Source organism: Elephantulus edwardii, unplaced genomic scaffold, assembly GCF_000299155.1.
Source record: "Elephantulus edwardii isolate Elephantulus edwardi_28Jun2011 unplaced genomic scaffold, EleEdw1.0 scaffold00385, whole genome shotgun sequence".
Classification (NCBI taxonomy): domain Eukaryota; kingdom Metazoa; phylum Chordata; class Mammalia; order Macroscelidea; family Macroscelididae; genus Elephantulus; species Elephantulus edwardii.
Window position 1 is genome coordinate 78,043 of NW_006400135.1, and position 9,169 is coordinate 87,211.

Sequence of the window (9,169 nt, forward strand, 5' to 3'; positions counted from 1 at the left end):
AAATAAAAGGGGAAAGAATTAAATGGACAGGAGATTGTGAAGAATGCACCAGTAAATCACTACTCAGTGTGCAGGGGACTCTGAACACTCCATACACCACCATTACTGGGACTACTGTGTGTTCTGTGAATGAATAATTGAGTTTGAGACACTCAGATTCTATATCCTCTGACCACTTCTAACCTGAAATGTCTAGGTTAGCATGGACTTTGCTCATTGCTCGAACCTGTCAACCCTGCTCACTTTGAAAATTCATAAGGCCAAATGTTGAGCTAAAGCTTAAGGATTGGATTTGGTAACAAAAACATGACTTACCCAAAACCAAGAGATGGAACAATGCTTTACTCACATGGGAAAGAGATAGCTGAAACAGCAAACATAGTGTTAGTAGTGCTTCATGGCCATTGTGTCTTTCCTCAGAGAAGTAGACAAAAAAAATGATGCTCTGCATGCCCTCTTTTTGTGTTATAAAAAAGAGAGAGCTTGCTCATTCTCTATCTGGAACAAATATAGAAGTGGGGTTTCCATATGGCACACACACAGTTTTAGGTAAATATTTTCTGAGAATGTTGACTGACAAGTGCGCAGGACATAAATAGAGGGGTGTGGTGATAGTCTACCAGATGCTGCAAGATGCCATTTGGTTCACAGATCTCTATCAAGCACTCAAACTACCACTGGTCTTAAGCAAATATTTAATTTGTAGTTTCTGGAAAAAAGATGGCAGACTATGCTTAGATTCTGTCCTTTCTTAATCAGGTTCCCCAGGAGCAGAGACTGACATGGGAATTCTTGTACAAGTGTGTTGCTAAGAATGTGTTCTCAAGAAAAAGTGGAAATGACCTAAGACATGGAAGAAGCTAAGTAGGGACACTGTCTTTCTTGGAGATAAGCTTCAGACTAGTTCCATAGAGGATCCAGAGGGTTAATTACATGCAGAGAGTTGGCCTCACCTTGAGGGAATATAGATAGGTCATTAACTATTGGTCATACCTTCACTCCCCTGTGAGCGTACAAGTGCCTGATCATAGAAAAATTCTCCATACAAGGGACATCTGTGAGCTGTTAGCTGCCAATTGTCATTCTACCTGAGGAGTGCCTGTTCAAAGGCATGGGACCTAAACAAGGCACTGGGAGCATTTACTCTAGAGGGATATGGGGAGGAGATGATTTTTAACTGTATCATTGTCTCTCCTAAGCTTAATTGTGAGTTAGCTGGTTGCCAATATTTATAGTATGGTATAGTATAGTATTAAAATATTGCAAAATATTTAAACACTATTATGTTTGGCTTATTTCGATTTGAAGTAATAGGTAGCTACTACAATTTTATTTCTATTACTATATTAAGTTGAAGGACAATGCAGGAGAGGAAGATCCTCGATGAGATAGACTAATTCAGTGATTGGGGTAGTGGGAGTAGGTGTGTTGGAGACAATAAGGTTAGCACAGAATAGGGCAGGATATAGGGCTGTTGTCCATAGGGTCGCTATGAGTCACAAGCAACTTGACAGCACATAACAACAACAACAATATTAAGTTGTCTATTTTCTTTTACTTTAAACAAATATTTGTTGTGTAATTTAAAGCAAAAAATCGTTTATTCTTTCAAACAACACTACTGAATAAAATAATGCATTTAGTTTGAAAGTTCTTACGAAGAATCTGAAGTGCAGGAGACCATCAGCTCAGGCTCTAGCAAAGATAGATCCAGCTTTTGTTCTGATTTAAAGCTAATTTCCCTCTACTCTCTGTATAACCCCCTACCTTAGCTTATTATCTAATATTTTTCTGCTGTTAAGAATTGGTAAAGCTTTAGAACATGTATAATTTCAAGAGCATTTTTCACTCAGAAATAAAAAAGGCTGGGAAAGATTCCAATTTAGTTCTTATTTTCTCTTTTACAGTGTGAAAGAATCACCTTTGGATTTATAATGAAAATACTAAGATGAATAAGTGGTACAATCTTGCCTTTCCTTTGCATAATTAAGTAAAAGAATAATATCAGGTACAGGCTTTTACCTCTGAATAACTGATACAGGGATTACTTTTGCAGGAACTTAAGCAAGCAAGAACCAAATATGGTTTATCTTTATTCAAAAGCAAGGTTCTATTTAATTAGAAATTGAATGAGAAAGAAATACATTTCCTACACATTAATAAAATATTACTTAGTTCAAATTTGAATAACATTTTACTAAATTGCATATTTTCAAAGCTTGGATTAACTGAGATCAATACTGTCTGAAACCTCAGGGGCTTATCTTTGAAGATATCTCTTGGTATGACCATGAAGGCAATAGTGAATTTTGATTGCCAAGAAATAGGTATCTCAAGGGATAAGTTTTATTGGTAGACTAAGAATATGATATTTAAAAAAAGATTATCCATTTAAATATACAAATACTATTTTGCTATTTGGAAGCTCATAATAGAAAAAGAATAAAACTTTTGAGAAAAGCTAAATCTAAGTGAATTCATATACTAAGGCAGAAGAAATAGAATCTAATAAAAAATATTTTACTCTTAGCAAGGACAAAAGAAAGCAAGGACAAGGAACTCTTTTTTTAAAAATTTAGGTTGTTTATTTTTCATTTCAATGAACATCTACAGAGATTTTGGAATTCCATTCATTCATTGTTGCACCCTTCTCCCCCATTTGGTCCTCTCCTTGAAAAGCAAAAGAAAAACTCCCTCATTGGTACACAATCCCCCCCCGCACCTCCCCAAACCCCACCCCCTAGCCCCAAATATAATCCACTCTACAACCCTCATTGCATACTCCTACCATAAAAATAATGCCCTAAAATATAATACTTAGCACTGACACAGAAAATCATTACATACTGTATATATAGAAAGAGATTGCTTCACAACTATTTGTGAAGTAAGGTTATTTTTGTTCTCATCTTACAAAATAGAAAATTAATGCTCATAGTAGCTCAGCCATTTGATTCCCAATCCTATGAAAATAAGTTATATCTAAACTTTCCTCTTTTGAGTGGGAAGAATCCATTTACTTTGGGATAGTAACAGTCTCTGATACCTTTTCCATCATTGAGAATATAACACACACATACAGAAGTCAGGTGAGTTGCATCGTGTTGATTCTGACATATGGTGACTTCATACGTGTCATTAACAGAACTATGCTTGGTAGTGGTTTCAGTGACTGTGATATTTTGGAAGTAGATTTCCAGGTTTTCTGAAAAGGCGTCACTGGGTGAATTTGAAGTAGCCACATTTTGGGTTGTAGCCAGGTCATTAAACCACTTGCATCATCCAGGGAATATGTAAAAAGTATTTATTCTTTTAGAGCTGAGAATTATTAGTGCTAAGAGTAGATACATAAAACGGATAAAAATATACAAAGACAAAATAGAAGGAATTCAAAGCATCATTATTTTTCTTTGCATCTTTTAAAAAGGTTTCGAGTTTGTTTCCTTTATTTTTAAAATCATCAGTATTTTCATAGGCTGGAAAATTCAGACACAAAACCAAAAAGAAGTGAGTATTCTATAACTTTGGACAAGTACAAACTGATAAATTATAAGACCATAGCAATAGTTATGGAAGATAAAAATGAGAAGTTTGTCAGAAGAAAAAGCAAGGGCACCCTGAATCCTTTGTTAAGCAGTATTTTTTTGGAAGAATTATTCCATGCAAGATTGTGGGGTGGCTTATTTGTTTTTCCTTTTGTGGGAAAGTGGGAAAGGATATCACACTTGGAAAGGTGGAGGATTAGTGAAGAAAACCCTAATCAAGATAGATTGATACCATTTCGGTAACAATGGATTTGCACATAGGAATAGTCACTGTCAGGATGGTGCAGCCTGAGGAAATTTTGATATGTTTGACCTAGGATTGCTATGAGTCAACGTTGACTCAATGACATCTAACCATAAAAGGAAAACATCATTTATTTGAAGATAAATATGTTTTATTAGGAATGCTCAGATAAAGCCTTGAAAATAATTCAGTGAGAAATAATGCAAGATTTCATGAAGGTGGTGGTATTGTTTTGTTGCTGGGTGCCCTCAAGTCATAACTGAGTGATAGTTGAACTCCAGTAGGCTTTCAGAGGCAGTAAATCAAATGGGAGGAGACTTACTATGCTTCTTCTGATGAGCATCTGGTGGAATCATACCTCATGCTTTTGGGATTGCAATGTAACTTCTAAACACTAGGCCACCAGAACTCCTTTTTGAAGACGAGCCATTAAGTAAGCTCCAATTTAGAAAGATATTATGTACACTAAAGTGAAACATTGCTTAGTTTTGTGGAATCCTTACAATAGTCACTGTGTCAATCCATCTTGTTGAGAATCTTCTTTGTCGTTAACTAAGCATGATGTCTTTCTCCAGTGACTGGCTCACCCTGATAAAATATCCAATATAAATGAGACAAAATTGAGTCATCTTATCCTCTAAGGAGAATTTTGTCTGAATATTTTCCCTAACAGAATTGTTTTCTTGGCAGTTCACAGCGTAGTCAATCTTTTTGACAGAATCATCATGCAAAAGCACAGATTCTTTGGTCATTTTTATTCATTGGCCAACATTTAAGATGTATATGAGGCAACATAAAATACCATTATTTGGATCAGGACCACATTAATTTTCACAATAACATGACTTTAGCTCTTTGCAACATAAGGCGTTCTTTAGAAGCACATTTGCATATTGCACTATGTTCTTTGATTTCCTGATTCCTGCTTCTTTGGGTATTGAGTTGTGGATTCAATGAACGAACCCTTTACTATTTCAAACTTTTTTCTTATACTGCTTATGGCTTCAGTTGTAAGGATTTTTGTTTTCTTCATATAAAGTATAAAATTCATCAATAAATGCTTCCTTGTTTTCAAAAACAAGGTTGTGTAATCTGCATATTATAAATTGTTAGTAAGTCTTCATTCAATCCAATGTCCACATTTTTCTCCACATAGTCAAATGTCTCAGATTACTTGGTGGCTTCTTGTTGCTGTTGTGTGCTGTTGAATCATAATAAATCCATAACTGATCCTCCATTGAGTTTTTAGAGGCAGTAAATCACAATGACTGAAGTCTTTAGCTTTAGTTTTGGTGACTAAGTAGTAGAGAATTGCACTGACAACTCAAAAAAATGCACAGTTCTAATCCATCAGCTGTTCAGTGGAAGACTGATGAGTGAACTTTTCCTATGCAAATTATTGCCTTTATAGACCTATAGAGGGTCAGCTATGATTTGGTTCCATCTGGATAACACTCAACAAGAACAACCAGCAATCAATTTGAATTCCTTCAGTGAAGGCAAAAAATCTTGAAACATACATTCCCTGATTTTTATCCATGCAGTACTATATTTTGTCTGTTTGAATGCTTGTTCCTTAATCTATATTTGCAAATCCCTCATGAGCACAATTGGGTGTTCTGGAATTCCTATTTTGTGTAATACGATTTATAATTTTTTAGCATCTATTCAGATGAGTATATTTGCCTAGTTAACAAAATATCCTCCCATATTCTCTACTTTATAGCTATGGTCCATTTGGCATTATCGATGTTATCCTTTATTTCATGTTTTCAGTTTCAGGAAGATGGTTGTGTCATTGGCATCGTGTAGGTTGTTGAGGAGTCTTCCTCCACTTCCCGTTTATCAATCTAAAAGAACGGAAGGGGAGAAAAATCAAGCCTTGAGTTACAATATTGAAAGATCCTGGGGGTAAAACTCTGAACAAAGCAGAAAGAATCAAAATTAAATGGGGAAAGTGCACAGAGAACATTGTAACAAAAAGAATTGGTCATCATTAACCATTTCAAATCATCATGAACTCAACGTATTGAATGAAGCAGTCCAAGCTTCACAGAAGTCATTGGAAAAAATTAGGTTTCAAGAATTAAAGGAGAATATCTCACCAAATATGTGTAGTACTTGAAGTATTAATTCATCTATTCTAAGCAATTGTGAAGACAGCTATTTAGCCAATTTACTAGAAGGTTCACCAGGATATTGATATTGTTAAGAGGATATCACTACTATCACAGACAGGTACCATTTTGCTGAAGATAATTGATAAGTAACTGTATCAGTTCCTCTACATGAACTTCTCCCTCTCTTTTGCTGACATTCTACCTTTCCCAACATGATGCCTTTTTTGAAAGACTGTGCCTCTTGACTATATATCCAAAGTATGTGAGATGACGTGTCATCATCTTTGCCTGTAAGAAACACTTTGGTTTCACTTCCTCCGAGACAACTTTGTTTGTTCTTTTGAAGTCAACGGGATATTCAGTATTCTTCTATAACAGTGCAAATATATAGAGTCTTCTTTAGTCTTTCTTTATCTTCTAACTTTTAGGTGCATATAAAGCAATTGAAACGATCATAACTTGATCAAACTCATCTTTAAATTTATATTGTTGCTCTTTATCACTTTGGAGAAGTCACCGACAACATATTTGCTCAATGCAATACATCTTTTGATGTCTTGACTGTCGTTATTCCAAGTAGAGAGCTCTGGTGACTTAGTGGTAAAGAATTGTATTACCAATGCAAAGATACATAGTTAGAATCCACCAGCTGCTCCTCAAAAGACAGATGGGCAATCTCTTCTCAGATATATTACTGCCTCTGAGAACCCACTGTACGGTCGGTTATGAGTCAGTTCCGACTCGATGGTACACAGAAACAACAATCATGGGTGTTGATAGTTACTGTTTATGTTGTTGAAAGAAAAATACATGAAATGAGTGTTTGGTCTTGAAGCCTTCTATTACGAGATCTCCTTCCTGCTTTGCATTTATCACTAAGACTATATTTTCTACTGATCCTTCCAATTTAGAACTTCTGAATTCCAATATAAAATAATTATTCACACATTTCCATTCCATTTGAGACTGCAAAATATTGTCAATTTCATTGCTTTACCTTTAGTAGTTATTGTTTATTAACATGTTTTCCTTCTGTGTATAAGAATATTATCATCTCACTAATATAACTGTATTTTAAGGAAGATCTTGAAATTCTTTTTTGAGGATAAATGAGATGCTATTCATCTATAATCAACTGCATCATTATTCAGTAAAAATATCCATTATATACCCATTTAAGCTCATTAAGTAGTTCATTTTCACTTGAATCTACAATCAGCAACCATGGAAGCAACAATAAAGAAATTAAATGATGCACTATAATAGGAAAAGTCTGTTGCTAAGGAGCTATTTGAAGTACTAAAGATCAAGGATGTCACTGTAAGCACTCAAATTCACCTGAAAAGCCATGATATTTTCAGTTTTTTCATATATACTTGAAAGTTTGACAATAAAAAAGGACAACAAATCAGAATTTATATCTTTGAATTGTGGTGATAGTGAAAAATATTAACCATACTATGGATTATCAAATGAAAAAAATAAGTATATGTGGGACGCATTGCAACCAGTGTGTTACGTAGATGTGGAGATGGTGAGACTTTGTCTCACATACTTTGGGGATGTTGTCAGTAGGGAATTAGTCCTTGGGAAAGGAAAGAGTAGGATAAATTACATTCAATGAAATGGATTGATGTAGCAACAGGCTTAAGCACAATGGAGATATTAAGATGTCACAGGTTTGGGCAACATCTTATTCTGTTATGCATAGGGTTGCTATATATCTGAACCAGTGGCAAGAAGATGTGCTGCAATCCTGAAGGTATGTGGTTCAAATCCTCTATGGAAGATGCTCCATGGGAGAAGGATGGGCAATTTCCTCCTGTGTGATTATTTGCCTCTGAAGACCCACAGGTTGGTCAATCATGGGTTGATTCCAGCTCAAAAGTACACAACACCATCACTATCAACAATAATGCCAAAGAAAATAAACTTCATGTTTTCAATTTGACTTTTGAAACTTTTAATTTTCCCAGATTTATACCTCATATATTTCATGTTTGATAATGAATGGAGGTTTGAAGTGGTATCTTCTAAAACGGAGTAGTGCCATATTGAAAAATGATGGTCCTAAAAACTTTACTGTATCCATGTTGTTAAGGTAGAGTGTAACCTATGAGGTAAGGAATTGCACTGCCATCCCAACGGTAGAAAGTTCAAATACACCAGCACCTCTGCAGGAGAAAGATGGATAATATCCTCTTGTGTGATTTATAGCCCCAGAAAATCCACTGGAGGGTTACCTATGAGTCAGTTCTAACGCAGTAACATGTAGCAACAGCTGTTTTAAGTAAACAGCTCTTCCTCAGTCCTGTTTTGAATATCTTCAAGCTTCAGAGGCTTATTATTTGTTGTTCTTGTTGATCACCATCAAGTGGAGTATGACTCATAGTGACTCTATGAACAAAAGGCCTGAAGCCTTTCTATAACTGCTGTCATTTATCAGAGTTCATAGAGTTTCCAGAGGCATGTTCTTTAGAAAGGATGCCACTCCTTATAATATATGAAACAGTTTTATATTATCATTTATAAAGTTTCACATTTTTTTTCAAAAGTATATCATCAATTATTTTTTCAAAATTTATTTTAGCTTATAAACTGTTGAAACTTATATACTATGGGTGACTAGTGGAATTTTATCTAATATCACAGCAACACATAATCCACCATAGCATTAATAGAGTGGTGGTGGACAAATAAACAGTAGTAGCTTTTATTTCAGAGGTGACTAAAACACAAGTGGGGTTGGGGGGGGGAGTAGAAAACAGGAAGGAGAAAGAGACAAGAAGGAATGAAGGAAGAAATTAAAAAAAAGTTAAAATTAACAGTAGATATGCATGCTTTGAAGAAATTTATAAAACAATTGAATGAAAACAAACAAAAATGAAGAAAACTTCAGAGAAATCAGCAATGGTTTTGAAAAGGCACATTTAAAATCTTTAAATTCAAGGCAATGAGTCTTAAAAGTGATCTGCAGGTTCATCTAGTCAGATTTTTAAAATAAGTTTGGAACAACAGAAGAATCCTAACAGATGAGAAAGATAGAGAAATAGAATGAAATTACAAGAGAGATAAAGGAGACTATTTGAAGCAAAGGTGATAATTGTTGTTGTTGTTTTTGTTGTAGTTGTGTACCACTGAGTTGGAAATGACTCATTAGTGATTCACTGGGGTTTGTTTTCAGAGGCAGTTAATCTCAATTTAGATTGCCCTTCCTTCTGCCACAGAGCAGCTGGTTGACTTCAAAATTGCAGCACAGC